The sequence below is a fragment of the Python bivittatus genome, unplaced genomic scaffold, assembly GCF_059951505.1.
Source record: "Python bivittatus isolate LINGU-HERP-01145 unplaced genomic scaffold, Pbiv_v1 ctg000690_np1212, whole genome shotgun sequence".
Lineage (NCBI taxonomy): Eukaryota > Metazoa > Chordata > Lepidosauria > Squamata > Pythonidae > Python > Python bivittatus.
The window spans coordinates 2597719-2619216 of record NW_028277096.1 but is presented as its reverse complement, the minus strand read 5'-3'; the positions used below and the strand labels follow the sequence as shown (position 1 = coordinate 2619216).

General features: G+C 36.2%; 1 protein-coding gene across 6 annotated transcripts in view; it reads left to right on the top strand.

The window, feature by feature from the left end:
* NCOA1 (nuclear receptor coactivator 1) overlaps positions 1-21498 on the top strand; it is a 290001-nt gene that overhangs the window by 80185 nt on the left and 188318 nt on the right. For 5 of the 6 annotated variants that reach the window (XM_088152158.1, XM_088152154.1, XM_088152152.1 and 2 more), the window contains one exon: positions 12470-12648. The exons of the other annotated variant lie outside the window; for it this stretch is intronic. The gene's annotated coding sequence lies outside the window, so the exon portion shown is untranslated. The remainder of the gene's footprint in view (positions 1-12469; positions 12649-21498) is intronic. 6 annotated transcript variants of the gene reach the window in all.

The window sequence follows — 21498 nt, the reverse complement described above, 5'->3', positions numbered from 1 at the left end:
GTATTATTGCCAGTAATAAACAGGAGGCATTTTTCCTCAGGATTTTAGCAAATTGTTACCATCTTTGATTTTATTGTTGGCTGCATTTTTTAAAAAAGGTCTATTTTCCATCAAAAGTTACAGATTCTGACAGAGGGAATGACAGTGACATCTGCTCTACACTGTAGGGATTTGTGATATAAAATATCTAATTGTAATGGAGGAGAGAGAAGAGAAAATGCTTCTACACAGGACTTTACCAAATTTGTAGTACAAAATGCAGCTGTTCAGAGCCTTACAGGCTGGATTTCAACACTACACATGCTTCTCTCTCCCCCCCCCCTCGATATCACATGGATTCTTTTGTTCAGATGTTCAGTTAATTTTAAAAAAAATCTCTGCTAATAAGATCTGTTGTGGGGAATTGAATAGAGAATTGGTTTCAGGAAATCTGGTCTCAGGTTTCACATCTGCCAAAGACTTGTTGCATAGCCTTGGAATAGCCATGGATTTAGAGTTCACCAGATGGCTTAAAAAAAAGAAAAATAATTGTGGCTCGTTGCATACATTTGTGGTGAAACAAAATTCTACAAGATTTTGCACTGTTATGAAGATGATTACTGTATTCAAAGTAATTTCTAGTAACTTACAGTAAGTTCAGTTTGTTTGAATTCTACCTTTTCAAGCACATGAAAACAGCATTAACATGCCTCTTAAAATCAGTCCAGTCCTCCCACAAGTGATCATCTCTGTTGAATCACTTAAAACCAGCATCTGGAAGGAGCAGCCTGTAATGACATTAAGGAAACAAGGACCTTCGCACCCATTCATGTGGTCTAGCAGTGTTATCAAGGAAAAAAAATGCAGATAATGAAAACGTCTTAAGGCAAATGCATAGGCCTTGAGAAGCAAAACAGGTGGATGGCCTGTAGGATGCATTACTAGATGTTAATTATCTTTTGAGTTACAGTTGCTGCTTTAATAAGATGTCACTGGGCCTTCGATGGAATATTTTGCAGTTGACCTTGCCAATTGTTTTTAAAAACAAAATTGATCTCCACAATACTAATGAACAAGAAAGAAGACCCTCCATTTTCTAGAACGACAGTGGCGGACAGGAAAAGTCAGAATACTGTAGTCCCCATCCAAGGTTCTTCTTGCTTCTGCAGCACATATCTCCTCACTGGTCATGCTTCCTACAGGCTAAATTGGGAGCTTTCTGGTAGATGTTTGTTCATATGAGTGAAGAGGCCTTTGGCAATAAATCCAGATTGGGGGAGAACAATCCATATGTAAAATTAATGTTTTCAAGGAAGCGTTTCTTCTGTAAATGTAGAATGGATTATGCAGATCAAGATTTGCCATTGGGGTGCTACCAGCTAAAGACTGCTTTAGTATGGCCAGGGCTAGTGTCGCTTTTCAAAACACTGAACCTTTTGACTATGTATTGTTTGGAACCCCTCTATACCAGTGTGACATGGACTCTCTTGAGGTTGCTGCCCCTTGATATGGGATTCACCATGTATTGTGTCTCTTTATTTACTGATATGTCACTAACTCTACAGAGGAGCCCTCAAGGCACAACAAAAGGGAGCTTGTCATCTTGGCCAATGTTGCATTTGAATCAAAGTGAAGATAAATTAAAGCACTGAGAATTTGATCCAGAGAGAATCTGTATAAATAATATGGGCTGCAGCTAAGTCCAATTTTATATTGATGCACTTAATAAAATTAGCATATCAAATTTCATAAATGTTACGGATGGCTAGGTGCCAGTTAGACACATTTTATTTATTCTACTGCCCAAAGCAAAATATTTCAAATAGTGCATAAATGGATAGAAATAATAAGTAAACTGAATACAAAGAATAGGGGCTTTTAAATATATTTCTGCTTTTAAAAATTGCTGTTACATCCTATGTTGGACCTTAACTCTGAATTCATATAGATAGAAACATAAAAGAAAAAGATGAATAGGGTATGCATAATTCTTATAAGTCCTTTCAAAATCAAATCTAATCAAATCAGGAATGTGTACATTATAAGGACAGATAAGAATATATCTCCTCTGGAAGCTGCTTTGTGAAAAATATGAATCACCTTTACATTAGCCTTACAACCAGCTAGGTCCTGTAGTAGAAATAGCCATGGAATTGATCCTGACCTCTTGGCTTTTGCTCGTACTTGCTTTCAATTTAGATTTCTCAGTGTTTTATGCTAAAGAGAGACAACTCCTTTATCTTGAAAAAATCTTCTAAATATTGCCTTTGCTTTGAATCCTTGGAGATCCATTCCTTTTCATACAATAGTTAGTTCTTTATATATGTACAGTACACAAGAGTTATTTATGCAAGTACACAAGTGGATCAGATTAAAATCTATTTAATTTAAAATTCTGGTTTCTACCTGACTATGGGAAGACCACAAGTCGGACTAGGTTTACAGCCTGTATCTTGGACATAAAGCAGATTTTTATAAACTCAGAAAAAGAATGAATAAGATTCTACAGCGGGAGATTCGTGTCCTTATCACCAATTGCTGAACTGTTGCAATATGCTCTATATAGGGCTGCCTTTGAAGACCACTTGGAAATTGTAATTGGTCCAGAATATAGGAGCCCACATGTTGGCAGCTGCATAACACCATGACACAATACATTAATTTTACAGGCCCTGTACTGGTTGCTAGTATATTTTCAGATGCAAGTCAAAGTGCTGGGTTGAATATATAAAGCTATTTATACCTTGACAACTAAGTACCTTCAGAACCATCATCTCTAACCAGATTTTGCCTGTCTAAGGCATGTCTCTTAGAAGAAGCTACCAGTCATGCCCCATTGTAGGGAAGAGAGGGGGCTGAAGTCTGGAGATGTTTCTGTATGTTGGCCCTGGTCCTCTGGAATGGCTTCTTTCTAGATGTGTTGTTGGCTCCATTGGTAATAGCTGGAGTCTTCCAGAAGCTAGGTTTTTTTTTTTTAATTTTAATCCTGCTTTTATTATTTTTATAAATAACTCAAGGTGGTGAACATACCTAATATTCCTTCTTCCTCCTGTTTTCCCCACAACAACAACTGTGTGAAGTGAGTTGGACTGAGAAAGATTGACTGGCCCAAAGTCACCCAGCTGGCTTTCATGCCTAAAGTGGGATTAGAACTCACAGCCTCCTGATTTCTAGCCTGGTGCCTTAACCACTAGACCAAACTGGCCTAGAGTTAAAAATTATAGTTAAAAATTATTCCCGAGAGTTTTGGGATGTTAATGTGATGTGTTATCTGAATTTAATTACCTGATTAATTTATTATTTGTACCCAAACAGTATAATATACTGTAATACTTACATCTTATAATAATACAATAAAACAATATTTATATACAATACAATAAAACAAAACAAAACAAGAAAACAGGTCCTAAAAAGAACAGTAGGTCATAAAGGAAGAGTGCAAAGAGATAGCTTGGAATTCAAGATATGGTGTCAAAAAGGTTACAGTGGTCAGGTTTTACTTTACTGGATTACATTGGCTAAAACTACTTAGACATTCAACACAGCATAGCTAGTTAAAAATCTTTATTATGCACTAGACTGAAGCCAGTGCAAACAGCTGATTACTCTCTGACAAAATAAAGGTGAAGGACCTTCTTATACTCTCTCCAGTTTAAATCCAGTCCTCCTTTCTCCTGTCTTTTCCATGGATTAAACAATATCCAGCTTTGTCTTTCTCCCTCTCAGTGTGAGGTGGCAGTTGGTTACTTACATATTCAACATTACTGCCCTTGGAAACTCAAGCTCCCAATGTATGTCCCGCAAAAGCTCAAAATAAGCTGACATTAGTGAATGACACTAAGAATAACTAAAAGGTCTTCTTTGGGATATGTTGAAAACACAAGGAAAAGAAAAGAATCAGTATACCAACTGCTCAGTGAAGACAGCAATGGATGTGAAGAACAACCGAAAGCTTCTTCAGATATCTTCAAAACAGAAGTATGATAAATGAAACATTGCACCAGCTGCTTAATACAGATGGCAAAGTGCTAGTACGAAAAGGATAGAACTACTATTTGGGCTCTATCTTCCGCATCAAGAAGGTACAGTTCCACAAGCAACTCTGAAGAGCTAGGATATTGAAAGATTTCCTCAGGATTTCTCAACCTTGGCAACTGCCACATGTGTGGATTTCATCTCCCAGAATTTTCAGTAATGTCAATGCTGGCTGGGGAATTCTGGGAATTGAAATCTACATACTAGAAGGGTACCCAGGATGGTCTGGCTAAACCTTTTTGCATTTTTAAGAAATCCTGGAAATGGGCAACATGCCCAATGATAGGATGATTGCCCAATATATTAGAATGTTTTCCTGTTTTGTTTGTCTTGGTGCTCTTTGCCAAATGTATCTAGTGCTTTTGTATCTTTTGCTAGAATTTGGGACAAGACTTCCATTTTTTAAAGGAAGTCTTCTTGCTTTTAATGGCATCTCTGACCCTGCTTGGTAAGCATTCTGGTGACTGCCTGCTCTTGTGATACTTTTCTGATTTGCAGCATACAATGTAATTAAGATGCTATTATTATAGTTTTTAATAATCTCAAAGCACTTGACCTTCTTAATTTACCATTTCAATTTTCTTTTCATCAGCCCCTTAATTTTTTGAAGTTTGAAGAAGTCAAATGTTCAATTTTGCTTTCTCAACAAGTGTCCATTTACATGCATATTGATCACTGTTCCTAATCAGTTCAATAACTTTTACTTCTTGGGCAAAAGTACTTCTTAGGATTGTGTTCAGAATTGTATTTCCCCTCCTTAGTTTCTTGAGTAGCTATTACAGGGCGCAATCATGCTCTAAAAAGTTGAGTTTTTTGACAAGTGCAGAATGTGCATTTTTGCAATTATGTGAGAGTAATTGAAGTTGCCCATTACTATTTCTGGGTTTTTTCCCAAATGCTTCTGAAAAACAATAGTTTGCCATCTGTAGGTTGGGGATCAGGGGTAATAGCATGTCCTTAGTACTAACTTGCTTGAGAGATTGATAAGGATGTCCACAGTGATTTTGCTCAATTTGTTAGTACTGTGATTAAATTGGAACATCATCAGTAGTTCCTAATCAAACTGGAAAGAGGTCTTGTCAATTGGGATGTGACAAGGTTCTGCCCTGGGCTTTGTACTCATCAATATTTTTATTAATGACTTGGATGAGGAGGTGGAGAAAATACTTTTTAGATCTGTAGTTGGCACAAAATTGGGTGGGAGAGCTAGTAGTCATAAATAACATTCAGAAACATAAGTTAGAAGAATGGGCTGAAAATAACAAAATGAAGTGGAATTGAACAAATAGATTTAACAGAGACAAAATTATCCAGTTAGAAAACACAAATCAAGTGCATTGATATATGTTGAGGAATACCTGGCATGGAAACAGTACTTGTGAAAAAGACATTGGAATAATAACTGATTACAAACTGAATGTGTCCATAGCATAATGTGGCTGGAAAAAAGGCAAAAGCAATTTCAGTTGCATCAACAGAAATATGGTTTCCAAATAATGGGAAATAATAGCTCTGTTATATCTTCTATTGATTAGATCACAGGTCAAATATTTTGACAGTTCTGGGCACTGCACTTTAAGATGTATCCATACAAACTGGAACAGGTAGAGAAAAGGACAACTACATCTTACAAGCAGAGTGTGGAATTGCTATGTTTTGTGCTGAGAGAAAGGGCCTGAGAGAAGATATGATAGAATTGTTGAAATATCCAAAGGATAATTGATAGAAGAAAGCCAGGACTTTTATCCTGTCAGAGGGGAGGACACAGAATAACAGGTAAGCAAACAGCTTTCCGGTATAGTTCCTCAGCCACTAATAGTGGGATGTACTGCCTTGATCCTAAAGATCGTATAGGAACCAGTGAAACTCATAGCCTCTAAGAGCCATTCTGTGTAACACACATATGAGTTCTGTGTCTTTGCAGAGGGCTTCTCAGAACATTCCAGAGTTGAGATATCAGGAGAAAACCTAACCGTCTCATACCCTACTGTGTCTGTCTTTAGACAGATATTCTTGCTATTTTCTTTCTAACCATCACAATAACATCATCTTGGAGAACATTATTTTATTTGCTGAGAAATATTTGTATTTGTTGTTTTCTTTAGCAATTGCTATCGTTGGATTAATTGTTGGATCAACAAATACTTTTTCTTTGAACCCCTTTCTGAGAGCATTTTGTTCTGCTGGAATGAGGATCAGAAACCCTTGTTTACAGGGAACGGATTTAACAGAATCTAGAGTTCATCTTCAAAATGTTACCAAGCAAGCCTGGCATAATTTGTTCTGTCTCACAATTTGTTGTGTAACAGGCCCTCTGTAGGTCCTTCATTACAATGTCTTTTAAAGGGCCCTGTTTTCAGGACTCAGTATATTGTCAGCCTTCACCCAGACACTGAAGTCTTGCAGACAGAGATTCAAGGTCACAAGTAAAAAAACAGTTTTTTGCCTGCAAGTTGACTTCCTTCAATTATTGTCTTTCCCATTGCTGTTCTGCTTAGGTGAGCATTAGATTGTTGACTCTTATCATTTATGCAATAGATTTTTTTCTTTTCCCCTGCCAACCATCTTATCTAGAATCCATATTCCTCAGCACTGTGGCAAGTGGTGGTCTTTTTCCTCACCGAATGGACCATTGATCCTCCCCTTGTTGAGGATCATGCATGGGATTCTACTTCTGTAGTACTTTACAATACCAAAAAGTGATATGGAATTAAGGTCTATTCTGAATTTTTGAGAGCTCACTATATTGTTTTATGTGAATTCTGCATGGTCATTTAAGACTATCCTACCACTTCCCCACAAAGAGTACTACTTTATCATGCTTGATCTCCTTGTCACTTATATCCATATCAGTATCTGAGTCATACTAATTTTCTTTGATTTACAATAAAAATGCTGATTTTCAGCTTCACAACCCCAAGGATCCTCATTAAACACATGACCATTATAATAACTTGTATCTTCAAAGTGTTGTGATTTTCTCTATTCAGATAAATGGGTTTTGGTGATCCCCACCAGAGATGTTGAGTACTTCCACCTTGGACATATGCTCCATTTTTTTTTATTGTCCTTGGGTCTATATGCAACTCTCAGAAGTCTAGTCTTTCCCCTTTCCAAATTTTCCTTTACTGAATGACTCTGATGCTTCTACCAAGAGAAAGATAAAGTACATTCACCACACAAATGATTATTTTATTATGCTCCCTAAACAAGATATAATACAAAGATTATTGAATTTGCAGCCAATCAGTTAAGTCCTATGCCAAGTTTTACTTATGAGTTCTACGGAGCTGTTTTATCAAGATATTCCATTCCTCATGATCCTCTTGGGATCATAATTTTCCTACTTCCTCTAGTCTGGGATTGTCTCCATTGACTATACAGAAAGACTAAGATGGATGCTTCAGTTCACTGGGGCATTCATTCCACTGAGGCCATTGGAGAGGGATGGATTAGAGGAAAGCTACCAACATTGCGAAAGTCTTAATTTTCAAGATGGAGCCTACATTCCAAATACTGTTGTTGTGCAAGTTCTTACTAACAGCATGACAGTGGTTACGTGGACAGTCAGTGGAGGATTGCTCCCAATCTCTTACTTGTTTATCCTTTCAGATCACCCATCATATCCATTTTGTTGCACTTTACTTGGTTGGACCCGGTGCAGCTTCCTTATCAATTCAGTTGTACTTACTGAGAGCCGCAAAAGTGGCAAATTTAGCCCATCTCAGAGACTTTGGGGGGTGGGAGGGAACTTCCACTGTTGGGCTGTTTGTTTCTCCAATAAATGAACAGTGCAAACTGTCCTGCTTCTGTACCAGGACCTGAACAGCTGGGTTTTTCCCACTTATTTCTGCTAAAAATTAAGTGGTGGAGACCTATATAATTTTGGTGATACTCCAGTGTCCTCAATACATTTCTTAATTCTTTTAATTCTAGAATCAGAAATTCTCTCAATTCCAGACGTTGCCTTCATCAAAATTATAAAATTATTGAGGGGTTTTAAGGACTGATTGATTTAGAGTAAAAACAATATAATTTGGAAACACTTTTCTATATAATAAACAATGAGCAGGTTTCTCCCAAATAATCATGGCTGAGACTTCTGAGTCTTTTTCATTTTTTGCTGAAACTGGAATCAGCTTGTTATGTCTAAAAGAACTACATTAACTTGAACTAAATGCAACCAAAAAGGGGAACAGTTCTCTTTTGGTACTTCTGATGTAGAAGTGATTGAGGTGTCCTGGGGGGGGTGTTCTTCTTTAATGTAAATCAGCAGTTGTGCTTGATAGCCTTCAGATATAAGCCTTTGAATGAAAAGAGTAGTACACTTCTGTGTGGCTGGTGAAATAACATATGCTACATTTTAAAGGAATAACAAAACCTATTTTTAGACAGGTATATTCAGTAATAAACTAAATGGTAGAGCCTGTTTATAATGAAATAGAGAGCCTCACTTCCAGGGAAAGACATTGGAAAACTTCCTTCTTGCTTTTATCTTTCTGGGATTTCAAGATTCCTGAATAATTACAGTACAGTACAGTATGATACAGTAGAAAAACACAAGGAAGGAAGACATCATTGTGAGGAAAAAAAGGGGTGAATAAACCCAAGAATGAAATAATATTTTGAATTACAATTGTCAGGACTGATACAAATAAAACAGTGAACATTGTATGCATATGTATATGGTAGTTGTATATTATACAACTAAATGTATAAGGATAAAATATTTAAAGAAGTAAAAACATGAATATTTGCTAAAACGTTTTGTAATATATAGATACTTAAAATATATACACATATTCCATAATACAAGTAAGCGTAGATCAAAATATTTAGAAATTATTTAGTGCCAAAAAAGTTAGACATGACTTTTATGCACACAAATGAATCCTTTGTGTGGTCTATTATATTAGATTTTTGGCTGTAGAAAACTGGTAAACTTCCAGTTCTTAATTGGAGTCTTTGTGATTCATACATATGGATTCTTTCTCTTCAAGATCTTGGTCCTGATCTTGCACCTCAGGATACACCCATAAATTTGGAAGACTTCCAAATCTGAGGCCCACAATAAGAAGTTAAAAGGATAACCAGCATCACACTTGACACCTCTGAGTTTAGCTGGAGTAGCCTTTGGGAAAAATTGTTGGATGCCACAACTATAAGCTTTGTTCTTAAGTTATGTTCTCTCTCTGGATTGCCAGCTATCAGGTTTTCCTTACTACATACCTGCATTTTCGTGGGGTAAAGAAGTACCCGTCATCTTTTCTTTCCCTCCCATGTGATAAAAAGAAAATTATTAAAATAGTTCTTGCTGAGGGTTTTAGAATCACAGAACAGCAGATGAACTCTACAACCCACTCCATGACTATAACTCTTCAGTTTGTGGTGGCTTCGTTGTCCTCTGGTGTCATGTGTATCAGCTAGTTTAATGCCTGAATTTTAGATTGACTTTGAGGAATTCCAAGGATTTCTTTAACTGAAAAACAGTTAATGCTTTGAGTCAGATACTGAAGCTCTGCTCCACTATTATGCATATGGTCTCAGTCCCAGCAATTCTTGGCTGGTACAGACCAATAAAATTTACCTTCCTCATGGGAAGTGGATGGATTTCTTATGGTAGAGCAGTGTCATTTTTCCAAACACTTTCCTACCTGTAGTATGGTAGCTGGCTATTCTTCCATGTGTGTGAATCATGTAAACCAAAATAATCTGATTAATTACTGTAATTATGCTTCTTCAAGGGCTATTCTGTGACTTCACAGTGCCCACTATTTGTGTTACATGAGGTTTAAGGACTACACATCTTAGTTCTAAGCTTTGCTGGGGCAGTCTTTAGAACTAAGAAAAATGGTGGGAGCCGCATGGTATGAAGGAAGGCATGGCCTTGCCCGAAAAACTTAGTTTCTGCAATATTCCAAAAAGATTACTGCAAGGTGCAGAACCCATTTGTGTGAATTCACAGATGATCAAAGAACCAGAGTTAGGTAAGTACAGGTAGCCCTTGTTTAGCAAGTGCCTCATTTAGCAACTGTTTGCAGTTATGACGGTGATGAAAAAGTAACTTTACAACCAATTGTAGCATTTATGACCTTCGCAGGCCTGTAAAGCAAAGGAAAGCTGAAGTAAGATCATAAGCACAGTTGCGGTTTCACTTAGCAACTGCTTCACTTAATAACTGAGTTGCTGGTCCCAATTGTGGTTGCTAAACGAGGACTACGTGTAATCAATTCTTAATTGCATAAATATATAAGAATATATTTAGATGCAAGAATCTCTCTGTTACACATTTTTGGAATTTCTAAATATATTTGTGTATCTAATGAAGTAGATTCTAGTACATAGGCCTACACAATATATTAATCTTGTCACTTTTTAAGATAACACAAAATTCTTGAAGGAGTTTAAGTATAAGTTGTTGCATTAATTTTTAATGTTTTTAATAAAAATATTGCATTAGTTGCATTAGTTTTTAATGTTTTTAGTAATTATTATATAATTGTTTATATATTTATTATTTTATTGGACTGTTGTGTGCTGCCCAGAGTCACTTTTTGTGAGATGGGTGGCCATATAAATTTGATTAATAATTTGATTAATAAAATAAATAAAATTTGGTCATTGAAGCTTTCACCGTGGCTATCACAGATTTACGGTCTTTCCTACTGGAGACTTGCCAAAACCCAAGCTTAAATGTTTTTTGGGAAGCATTAAAACATTTGGAGGAAGCAATATTGGCAGCTTTTAGAGGGCAAGGCTAAATTTGCAGGTGATGCTTCATGTATCTGCTTAGAAAATTACAACACCACTTTCTAGTCTTTAGGCCATTTTATAGTAGATTGCAATCTCACACACACACAAATACTCCTGGATTGGGACAGTCTTAACTCTTTCAGCTCTATATCCTTACAACAGCTGGCACTTGGACTAAGCTAGGTCTCTTAGTTTTGTAAAAAGGCAGCAGTTGGCATGCATGCAGAGCAAGATGGAGCAGCTTCCTAGCAGAAGCTTCCAGAGTTAACTAAGAGATTATGCACACATGTGATTGGCTCTCCTTCCTGGTTGCTAAGGAACGCTTTGCACTTTACAGTTTAACACTTAGCTTGCATGCTTTGTGTGATCTCTTAGCATTGCTGTTTTCCCAACATGATATTCTTACTTGGAGGCAGAAGGTGTGTCTGCCCAGTGGTTCTTGGTGCTTCTCTTCTGATTTGCAGCCACATAATGTTGTATATTCACATGTGCTTATCAGATTCTAAGGTATTTTGGATGATTCATTTAAAAACATACAAAACATTATGAGTCTGGCTAAAATTTAAATAAATGAAATCATCTTAATTCATAGTAGTGCTTTGTTCTTTAGTTGCTTACTAAGATTTCAGCAATGACACATATATAAAACAAGGTCTTGGTGCATGCACCAAGTTTATTTTCAGAGAACTGAGATTTACACATTTAACTCTGAGAAAGATATTGACAAAAAATGCCAAGGTTCTTGGGTAAATGCAACAGGCATATATAGTATTTTAACCACTATCAATTGTGTTGTTGATGTGAACATTCTTAGACAAAAAGCCTACTTCATTTGAAGTATATAAGGATATCTCTTCATCCAACATCCTTGCTATCCGCTTCATTAGAATGAAGTGGATACTGTTGGATAAAGAGGTAACCTTATATTGGTTGAAAGCCCTATATTCTTGTTGTTCAAAATGTAAAATCTGTGTTTCAGTTTTTAATGCTCAGAAGGAAATAAAAGTTTTTTTCTGATGGAGAAATAAAAGGCTTTTTACATGTATCAACCAAACGGTATAGTTACATCTGTTTATTTTCTGTCCTCAGATATCCTTTTATCCCTTTCCCAAGGTTCATATGAAGTAATAACATTAGTGTAGAACCAAGAAACATAAAGTACTTATTTTTTTTCATGACCTGTACTAAAAGGGCAATGTGCAGCTTGAAGCTGGAGTTGGAGGTAATATTATAACAGACAACCCTCCAATAGCCTATCTGTAGATGCATCAGTTCCAAAACATTTTGCCAGTATGTATTTGGAGCAGTCACTATTATCTAACCACAAACCACAAGTAGACTTTGTATTTGCTGACTGAGAATGTGTGCTAGATTGCTCCTCTGCTTCCAGCTGTTGGTGAAGTGAAACATCAAAGCTAAAGAGGCAGAGGCATCCTGCTGTTGGGGACCCAAACAGGGACAGAGTGGGGTGCTTTGACATACTATCAAGTACAATGTGGGTTCATTGGGCACTGGCTGTTATTGACCAAAAGTACCTATTCCCAGAATGCATGAATTGGGAACATTTGTGCACGTTTCAGTTAGTGCTATATGAGTATGTCATAGATGCAGTTTTTATTTATGATGTAATGATGAAACTAATGTTTGACTTTTAGGGTGTTGGACTAATTGGGAGACTTGCTTTCTTTTCTTCCTCCAGAATTTACTTGATGCTGTTCCCACCCTGAGGAGGACAGTTTACTGACAGCTGTCCATTGAAGATCAGTGCATGTGTTTGCTGAAATTCTAAGATTGCTTTGTATGGTTTATATGATTTACTGAAGAACCTCATTTTTTTTGTTTCTCCATGAATTATCTATCACCTCTGGAACAGTAGAGGTAAGTTGCTTTCTTTCAGCTGTTTCTTTTCATGCTCTTTCTCTTTTCCACGTGTCAGTTTTTAAATAAGAATTGCTTAAAACTATCAGAGATGGCCCTTGCCATGTAATCTCTCCATGTGAAAGCAACCCCTGGGATTGCCTAAAGCAGGCATCCCTCTTCTTCTCCTTAGTTTATTTTCAGAATTGCATTGTGCTGTAATTGTTATTACCAAGTCAGTCTTCCCAGTGCATTGCAATAAAGATCCTGGTAGATATGGTGGATGTAGAAAACATGTTTATTTCCTTAGCACCAGTCTTTGGGTTTGGAGAAGCTGAGATGACTTGCTTGATTACAGCAAATTAGAGCTTTTGTTTAGTAACTCATAGCTGGTGAAGTCAAGGCTAAAAATGAGAAGACAACCCAACTTTTATACATAATTTATTCCACCGGACTGATTTAACAGTATTTAAATTCTGGAATTCACACCTTCCACAATGTATGTGTTATCTAGGAGCAGATATAGATTCAGGCAGATAGTTGAAAACCTACTTTTGTTCTCATTGCATCTTTCTCTTGCCCCCTCCTCAAATTCTGAGCTAGATCTTTGGAGATGGCAGCATATAACCACCCTTTACTAATCTTGAAAAAAGCTAAGCAGAGTGCAAACTAAACTGGGAAATTAAAAAGAAAAAATCCTGGAAGAAGGCAATGGCAACCCACTGCCATATTTTTGCCAAGAAATAACATGGACCTGACTATGTAATCAGAGGTGTCAAACTTGCAACAAGAGAGATTTATACCTTTTTTTGAGTCATCAGTTAGGACTGATCTGCAGGACCTGGTTGCCCCACATGATTAAAGACCACTAACATTTCTTGAGGGTAGAGATACACTATATCGACCTTTACCAGCCACCAAGAAGGCAAACTCTCCTGTCTTTTGCTCTTACGCATCGAAAGTACTGTTTTCCAACTTGTGCCAGCAAAAGTGGTACTGTCTGGTTTACCTGCTACACTGCATTTTATTGCAGGCAAATGCATCAATGCCAGGTGGCCATTGTGCGCTTTGGCAGAGATGCCCCCTTCCCCATGGCCATGGGTTGTTGCCCTCCATGGCCATTTTGTTCTTGGCTGCTGAGTTGCCTCCCGCTTCAAAGAGACCTCAGCTGGTGAACCTGTTTTTTGTTTGTTTGTTTGTTTTACAAGATCATCAGTGGAAAGTGAAAGGTTGGGCTTTCCCCCCGCTTTTTCTTTTCATTTGACAAATGAAATGATTGACTTTTCCTTTTAACTAGGTGAAATTGACAAGATTTCTCCCAGTTTCCCTTTCTAGCTCAAGCGACCAGAAGAATAGTGATATTGTGGTGTTTTCTTTCTTTATTTTAACCACTCCACTGGCAAACACACCAGACAGAGAAGTGTCACATACAAGGGGAGTCAGTGGAGAAATGCTCATACACAACGTCTATCAGTGAAAACCGCATGTCCTCAAGAATCTATCCACAGTAAGAAAATAGTTGATGATTGCTTTCCCAGCGTGGGTACTTAGTGTAAAGAAGCAGGGGAATTCACTAGTCAGGTCTATATAATACCCTGTATTAGAGATATGGAAATAAAATAAGTAGGGAGATTGTACTCTTCAGCAGGAATTACCCTCATCATGCATAACATAATGTGATTTTGCCAAGATTTGCCACTAAATTATCACTCTGCCTCACTATTAGCCTTTCACAGAGTCGTGAAGACTTAGCTGGGCCAGAAAGTGTTGAGCCCATTCTGCAGGGAGAATTGTTATGCCCAGTCTTGGCTATGCATATGTGTATGATTGTGGTAGATTATTTAGGTTTTATATTATGTTTGGTTTGATTTTTATTGATTTATGCTGCCCAGAGTAATAGATTGTGAGTTGGGCAACCTTACGCATTTCTTAAATAAATAAATCAACTGGAAAAGAATGGAAATGGTATTGCTGTTTCTCTTTTAAAATGCGCATGGCATAAGTAGATAGAACAGCTACTTTGAGCCTCAAAGAGACTGAAAGCTTATGTGTTTGGTTTTGGAAAAACTGTGGTTGAACAAACTTTCATTCTGTTTTTTGTTGTAGCTGAACTCTGGAATTTTTTTTCTAATCATATTTCATTCAGATAAGCCAAGCTCAAAGTATGGCTTATTAATTAGCTACAGGTATAATTCTTACCAATTCTAGAGTTGGATATGACTGGAAATTGCAAGTTATGCAAAACTGAAAGTTGACATTTTCAGATTTCCCCCCGATATGCATTGTGACAAGTTTTCTTACTGTTAAAACTGGTTCAACATGTTGCCATAGTATACGGACATGAGTGAGTAAAATTATTTGTTTCTTAAGATCAGTTGTTATCAGTTATCTCTCATAAGGATATAAAATGCGTCAAAAGTAGCAGTGCCCTTGTGTGTTGCCATCAGCAGTCTTGTGTTAGACGGTAATCTGAGGTGGGGAAAAGTGATGATATCTCATCCTTTATTTTCACTGGTAAACTCTCTCTCTCTCTCCCCCCCCCCTTTCGTCCAGTATCTAACTTTTGCTTAACCTGATGCCCTCATGATGTTTTTTAATGGTGTTTCTTTTCTTTTTTGGCATTTTTATTTCATTTGAACAGCTATTTAAACATGCCACCAAGAAAAAGGAGGGGCAAAAAAGAAAGGAACAAAAATGAATTAAAAAGAGGTTTTTAGCTGTGTAAAATTGGACAAAGTAATCTTAGATCAGTACTACTTAGAAATATAATCTTATATCAATTTAACTATTATAAGCAAATGAATAATCATAATCAACCAACATCATAAAAATCATCAATCAGAAAAAGGATTGCCATCCAGAAATAATACAACAAAATGATAAACTAAAGGCACATTTTTTCTTTGAAGAGACCTACAATAACACACATTGGCAATATTTGGTGACCAAACATTGCTGCTTTCTGTTGATGTCTCTTCAATACATTTAGGAACAGGTACAAAAATGATCAGATCTAAAGCTTAGTAGCACCATATTTGAGTAAGGAGAAAAGATTCAACACATTGCTCTGGATCAGTGGTTCTCAAACAGTTTGGTCTCAGGACCCCTTTACATTCTTAAAAATCATTGAGGACCCCAAAGAGCTTTGGTTTATGTGGGTTATGTCTATCAATTTTTACTGTATTAGAAATTAAAACTGAGAAATTTAAAAATATTTATTATCCTTCGCTGTCTCTCCACTCACATTTCTGAAGATTGGTTGCGTTTGCTGTACTGTACAGTCAGGATCAGATCATGGACAGCATCACAGGAACTTCCGGGTTCTTTCTAGACATTCTGATTTAAAATGTACTATCATGTGTTCTTTCTTCCCGTGAGACAAGTGGGAAGGTCCTCACAGTACCAGCTGAACTCTAAGATTTGCTTTCAATTTACTTGATATTTCAAATCACTGTTTAGATTTCCAGTTTGCTTTTCATAACATATATTATTACAGAGCGGTTCAGAGTATGTATATAAAACAACCCAACGCAATGAATATAATTTTGTTTAACTTAAATACAATTTAACTTGGAAGCCATTTATGGACTATAACTGCATATGGACTTGCATCATATTTAAGTTTGGCTTTTTTTCTTAACATAAGGATTTATAATTTTAGATCTTGCCTGATTTATGATAAGGACGAACTTTTTCAGATTACACTGAAACTCTGATTTATTATTCCTATCATATTGGCTGCCATTATTAATTACTGGATACCAATTTGATTTTAATAATAGGTTTAAAGTGCTAAATGGACACGATCATTTTTATATTCAGTACTAATCTACTGTTACTTTGAAAATCTTTTTTCAGTTTTTTCAAATTATAAATCTCTTTTCTATTTCTCTTTTGTTCCCTTTTTTCTCATTTTCTTTCTTTTTTGGTTATGCTTTCAAATATCTGTTAAAATATTTAACAAAACAAAATGAATATACTGTAAAACAATAAAAATGAATAAAAAATGCTGTAGTGAGCACTGCATGACAACTACGTTGCAGGACTGGTCTCTCATATAAACTTGTTTTGGGACCTGAGGAGAGACCTCTTGGTCCAAAACAACTAATAGAAATAGCAGTGATACTAAGCCCAAATAGATTAAGGAGTAAAAAGATCCCTGAGAAAATAGATGTCACAGAATCAACTGTATCAATACAATCTATGACTTGCAGAACACAGTACAAACATGGTCGTCTTTGGAGCCCTTTATTTCAAATACTGGCTCCAGATTTTGCCTGTAGCATAAACCTTTCAAGCAACGGCTCTTTAGCCCAAAACCTTAGCCTAAAAGTTTAGCCCCAAAATTTGACTCTTTAGCCCAAAAGCTCTCAAGCCCCAAAAACGGAATATCACTCCAGCAGTGTTTTTTGAAAACACGTGGTTACTTGTCCTGAGCTGTCTGAGTAGGATGGCACATATAAATAGTCTTGACAAACTGCTGAGAAATCATAATATTTCGAAATCCCTTTCAACCATTAGACACAGCTACCATTCATGGAAAAATGTGCCCAATCTTTGCAATCTTATTGCTTGTATGACTGCTGGAAAAATCACAACCCACAGATTCTGTACAGATCCTGCTATAATTTTGACAACATCTCAAATAGAAGGAAAAAAACCTTGGACTTTGAAAAAAGTTCAATTGTGATACAAACATCTGCTATACTTGGTCCATTTAAACTTAGTCAATTAATGCATAGTAAGTTCAGATCAATAATGGGAACAATTTAAAACCATTGTCCTTTCTAAAGTTTGTACACTTAAGACCACAGACTGAACTGTAAATCCCAGAACTATCTCTTCATTTAACATTAATACACAAAGCTTCTTTTTTGCTTCTAAGATTAATTTATGACTCTAAGATAGCAAACACTGGATTCACTGGATGCCCCATAATTTCTGATGAAATGGGTTATTGTTTACCAGTGATTTTTTAAATCTGTGCCAAAAACTTGGATATGCATCTGGAAAGTTTAAGATAAATTATTCAGTTACAAAGATTGCTAAATAAAATATTATTGGGTGGTTTTCAATTTTTGGTTTAATGTTTCTAGGACATAGAAAAAACATCTGCAGTTAAATATTTTAAAGCAAGCATTAGCATTAAATATTTTTCTTTGCATTCTTTCATATATGACATTTCAAAACAAAATTCTATTTCACCAGTACTAGGATAATTAAAATCAAGTTTTGCATCTAGTTGAAATTCACTGTAGGGCCATTATAATCCTTCCAAATGTTAAAAGGTGCAGGCTCTCAACAAAAGTCTATATAATTTAACAATCTGAGAACACAGTTCTCAAGTTTATAAGCAGAATCTCTTTAACTGAATTCTCATCCTGGTAATATATTATGTCACTATATCAGGTGACTTAAACCTATTTCCATCTGATTTTGAAGACTTTTCAGCATATACCATGATCTAAGCCAAGCAGTCACCTCTGTGCTTATAAATGTAACATAAACACGCAAGGAATGGGAAATCTAATTTTAATGCAATGAAATTATATTCTGCACTGAGCTCTAGACTGTTTCAAAAACAATGTATATTGTTAATTACCTTACAACACCTCTTAATATTTTAATACCTTCTCATGTATTCTCATCTGCCTTTTTCATACAACTTTTCTCTAAACTTAAGTAGCCAACTTATGACTGAACAGAATACATGCTGCTTGTTCCTTTAGAAATACTGTGCACATCCAGACAGCTCAAAGTATTCATATATCAATAAATAAATAAAGATATCAAAAAACACACAGTATTATGACACAAAGCATTATTTTAAAAACTACACAGCTAGACTGATCTTAGACTTTTGGGGCTCAAGCCATTTAAAACTTTATTACTAAAAATTTGAACCTGGAGCAGTGTTCAGCACAACATGGAAGTTATTGAAAATCCATGAGTAAATGTCATAATTTATATTCTAATCATCTTGTGCCTTGATTGAAAACTGGTCTAGCTTGTTAGTCTCCTCTTTAAAAAAAGGATATGACAAATGAGTGTCATCGGTTTGCATTCCCTCGCCCATAAAAATGTTTAATGATTTGTTTCCCTTCCCCTGAAACCTAGGAAAGTTTGATTGCCACCAGACTGTTTATAGCACACAGCTTAGAGAACTTGTTGTCCAGCTGTTTCTCAGTAGTCTTAATGTTTAGGCCATGGTTTTAATTCACTGAATGGTTTGTGGGACTTTTACACAGATTTTCCCAAGGGTTGCTTCCTCTGGATAAGGAGAAAAGTATGGGAAACTGAATAAGAGAGGAACTGCTTTTTAATTTTTTTTTTTAAAGGAGAGGAATGTAAGTTAGCTACAGGTCTCTTGTCCTAAAACTGTAGTATTTTAACATTTTAAAATTACACTTCTACAGGAGGATTCTGCAGCAGTTTGAAAGCAGCTCCAGATGTCTCACAGCATTGTTTGTGATAGGCAGTTGACCAGAAATCTGGCTTAGTTGTCATGCAAGAGCTGCTAGGAATTTGTTGGACACCAGAGCAGTCTGTTTCTCCATTTCTGGGACTGCTTAGATTTGGAGCTGATAGATTTCAGGACAACCTTATTAATAGTCAGTTTTTAGCCAGTTACACAATCCTGGTAAGAGTCTGTTTTAATTTTCCCCAATTATAAAAGAAGACTTCATCAGCAAACATGATATTAAAACACTAGCCAATATAACATTCACTATAACTCCTCCCCCTCCTGCTTCCTGACTTTCCCTGATTTAACAAGTAGTGTGCACTGAACTTTTGCCTGGTTGCAGCTGGCTGCCAAATTTCACTTCATGCCACCATTACTTCTTTCAGTGGGAATTTAAAGGCAGGAGGAATGACATCTCCATAGCCAGGCAGCTTTCCACTCATTCCAGTAATTTAGATTTTTCAAAAAATGCCAAACATATTCAGCATCTGTTGGAAACATGGGGAAGAGGGATGAAAGTATTCCATCCCACTTCATCTTTCTGTTTGGAGCAGATGAGTGGATTTTTTTTTTAACTCCATGAACTGGCTTGGCTCAGTAGATAGGGCATTGACTGAATGACAATTTCTGCTTTTTGTGTTGGTTGACCGGGGGAATCTCTGATTAGCTCATGGCGTTCCTTGTCTCCTTTCAGCTTTCAATGTTGGCAGGATGGAAGGCAATTGCAAAACTAAATCCAAATCATTTTGGAGCAACTGGGAAGTGGAAGTTGTAATTATAGAAGCACTGTTAGTTGTATTAAAAAGCATACGTTAGTTGTATTGGAAAGCACACTACCCATATTTTGTTTTAGATCACAGAACTATACAGTTGAAATGAGCTATTTTGGCTTTGTGATGTTGCAGGACTCCACATGAAAAATATCTCATACAGATGGCTCCCCAGCCTCTGCTTGAACATACCCAGTAAAGGGGAGCCACTATCTCTCTGGATAACTGGTTCCAAATGCTCAATTGCTTTGCTAGGACTCTTTTTCTTATATGAAACCAAAATGCCTTCCTGTAACTTAAACCCAGTATCCTTGGACTTGTTCTTCAGAACTATAGAAAGCAGGTCTTGATCTCTGTTGTGGCGCACATAAAAAACAGGTTGAACTTCAATCTAACCATTGCTGCTGCCATCTGGACTTTTCTTTACCATACTCTGCGGCACCCCTGCTCCATTGCTGTGTGTTGGAAACCTCAGCAGTTTACTGAACCAGGAATATTGTTGGCATTGTGGAAAAGTATTCTTAGCAACCCACTTGAAATGGATCTGTTCATAGTCCTGTCCACCAAAATTTTGTGGAATTAATAAAAGCTGATACCTTTGACTGGAGTGCGTGAATTTGAATTGTGAGTTTCTTTTCATAATTGCGAGTTTCTTTTCATAAAAGGGTTAGGGTTAGTGTTAGGGTGAATAAAGTGTTTTTCAATTCAGCCAGTCTGAATTGAGTAATTATTTAAAATTGATTATTTAATTATTTAATTATTATTTAAAAATAATATAAAGGTGGGATAAAAAAAAACAAGTTTGCAGCAAAATATTACCTGAATAAATTTATCCTTTCACCTGTAATTCCTTCCCCCCATTACTTGTGTTTTGTGATTCAAGCACATGGGACTTCCTTTGCAAATGCTTAGCTTTTGCAGGAATGAAACTGACACAATAACAGAGAAATGGGGAAGACATTTTTAAATTGACTGTTTCACAATTTAAATACTTGGCAGTAGTGTAAATTAAAAATGTAATACCAATACAGTATAGAGTTTCAGTCAAAGACTCCCTTTGCAATAAGAAAAATGAGGTTAAAATCCTTGAATTGATGTTTTTTCTTTTTTTCCCCCTTCTGATTTTGTTGTCTTGTGTTAAGAGATGCTTTACTGCATAAAAGAAAAATAGAAGTTGGAGTCATCAAAAGTCATGGTTTTAGTTTTACCACATGTCAGTGTCGATGTGTTTTTTTAGAAGTTATAAATACATTTTAATATCAAAGGAACTATTCCTTCAAAGGCAATGGTTGCCTTTTATAATTCACATCAAAACCTCATCAAGGGATAGAAACATTCTTGTTCAAAGAATGGCTTGCTCAGAGCAATTTGGCTTACTTTTGAGGAAACTGAGAGGGTTCTGAGGCTGAGTAAGCAAATAATGAAATACATGAAAATGCCACTAGCTAATTAGTGAATTTTAATAAATTAATACCATGTAGATATTTTTACTGGCATTTATTTACAGTACAGCTATTATGGGTTCCAGAGACAATGCCACATATTTTCAAATCTTAAGTGAAGGTAATATTATGCCTTTGCTTCCTTTGAATATGGCAGGAATATATTTACAAGGATTTTCTTTTTAAAAAAAAAAAA